Source organism: Somniosus microcephalus, chromosome 31 (genome assembly GCF_052327205.1).
Source record: "Somniosus microcephalus isolate GS21.2 chromosome 31, FLI_Smic_1.0, whole genome shotgun sequence".
NCBI lineage: Eukaryota > Metazoa > Chordata > Chondrichthyes > Squaliformes > Somniosidae > Somniosus > Somniosus microcephalus.
In genome coordinates this window covers 42,643,374-42,645,643 of record NC_141017.1, presented here as the reverse complement: position 1 = coordinate 42,645,643, position 2,270 = coordinate 42,643,374, and the positions used below count along the sequence as shown (strand labels likewise).

General features: G+C 43.6%; 1 long non-coding RNA gene across 1 annotated transcript; it reads right to left on the bottom strand.

The window, feature by feature from the left end:
- Positions 1 to 612: 612 nt before the first annotated feature.
- Positions 613 to 1,997, bottom strand: LOC147097827 (uncharacterized). The gene is made up of 2 exons (XR_015074339.1): positions 1,582 to 1,997; positions 613 to 1,430 (listed from the first exon to the last, which is right to left on the bottom strand). It is a non-coding gene; the product is annotated as an uncharacterized LOC147097827 (long non-coding RNA).
- Between the last annotated feature and the right edge of the window lie 273 nt (positions 1,998 to 2,270).

Here is a 2,270-nt window from a genome sequence, read left to right as displayed (position 1 = left end):
TAACACGCAAAGGAATATATACAGACATACATACTTTCAGAAGCTCCACGATAAGAAATATCTTCCTCCGCAGCCTCTGGAGCAACTGTACCCATGCTTTTTTCATGTGTAAGTTGTGATGACTTGACCTCACTGAAAGCATTAATGAAAGCGGCGAATTATACTGCGCACGCGCTGCCTGTGCAGTCGCACGCGTTCTGACTCTGAACCCCTTCGTTCAGAGGACAGGAAATGCCGGTTTTCCCCACATGCACTGTGCATGCTGAAAACCGGCATTTCATCCGGCCAGATGCGTAAGTACCCCGACCGTACTCGCGCATTTGGAAGGGAATTGCTGGGCCAACATTTTACATGTCAGTAAAATGAAAAATTTAACAATAGCACGACTTGCCCTGCAGAAAGGACTGACCCTTAACAATGAGGATCAGCTGCCTGTTGAAGCGGAGGATGAAGGCGATGGCAATGTGCATGCTGCCAGGCCTCATGGAGAGGAACCAAGTGCCGCCGAATGTAAGGCTGCTCGCAAACTGCTGGTAGCCAACAGCTTCACGCGGTAGTTATGCCCTGTACCTACCCCTCCCCCCGCAAGGCAAAGACAGAAGCAGAGACATATTAAAGTGCAACATTGACCTTTTATTGCATAATGAAAAACTTCTCAGATTCAGTTTCAATGTATAAAGTGAATAACTTGTAAATTTTAAGTAATAGTTATGAACGTTCAAGAAAAGTTATGGACAGGAACAGTGAGGAAGTGTTATTGGAAATAATTCATCTTTACTTGTCTTTCTTCCTTCAAGGATGTTAATGACCTACTTAATGCAATGTTAACAGTTTTTAAATCACTTTGTAAACAGGTTTAACTATTTGTGTTTGATTCTTAGTGATATAACAAAAATAAAGATGCTAACTACCTCTTTCAACGTTTTTAAACATGTGCAAAATGGTGACTGCTACAAAATAAAGTTTTACAGCTCCAAGCAATGCAATCAAGATAACAGAACATTAGGTATCCTTCAGATGGCCCCAAAGCCATAAAGTTTTATTGCTACCTCAGGTGACTTTACCAAGAAGTAAATTGACTGCTGTAAAAGAAAGCCTTTATAGATCTGGCTAACTTAAATTCTAATCAATGTTACAGTACACTTTAGTTATAACTGCACAAACCCTGACAGATCGGAGCATGTCACTGAACTTCTTGCGGCATTGTTCCGCTGTACGTGGAATGGTGGTCGCGCTGACAGCTTCTGCAACTTCCGACCACGCTGCCGTCTGACCTTTTCGCGGAGCTCTCGACTGCTCATTCCCAATGATGCGCAGGCGCCTCGCCTCCACCTCGTTGCGGAGATTGCTGAGGTCATCATCAGTGAAGTTCTGAGTTCTTTTAATCACGTTAATTGTGCTAATTCCAGCCATTTCACTTTGCTAATTAACTGCAAAGAATTAATAGAATGTTTTCAAGGCTTTAAAAATTGCTTAAATAGCTTCAATTCTCTTTAAAACTATGTAAGAGTCATCAAAATCATTTACACGTTTTTAAAATTTTTAAAAAGTTCACAAAACATAAAATAGCAGATAACTTACCTTCCCTGCAGCATTGTAACTCCAAAGTCCTGTGCAGCTGCTTGGAGCGATTGGGGGCGTGTCCTGCTACAATGAGACCTTAAGGGGCGTGTCTCACTTACACTGCACGCTCCTGGCTCCGCGCTGGCTGCACTCCTGGGCGGCGTGACGTCATATGCTGCCCGGGATTCTTCTTTCAGTTTCTGCAAGTGCAGGCGTCCCTGGAGCTGATCGGCAGGAGCGCGGGGTAAGTGCAAATACGGGGCTTGCACGCGCTGCAAGCCCCGTTCTGGAATTTCTGGCCCAATATGTTCGCGAAGGAGTTGGATATATTTCTTGAGGCTAAAGGGATCAAGGGATATGGGGAATAACAACAGAAAATGCTGGAAAAACTCAGCAAGTCAGGCAACATCCGTGGAGAGAAATTTGAGTTGACGTTTCGGGTTTGACCCTTCTTCAAAACTGGAGAGAAAAGGAACTAGCTTCGATCTAGTTCCTTTTCTCTCCAGTTTTGAAGAAGGGTCAAACCCGAAACGTCAACTCAAATTTCTCTCCACGGATGTTGCCTGACTTGCTGAGTTTTTCCAGCATTTTCTGTTGTTATTTCGGATTTCCAACATCTGCAGTATTTTGCTATCGTACAAGGGATATGGGGAGAAAGCAGGGACAGGGTTCTGAATTTAGATGATCAGCCATGATCTCAATAAATG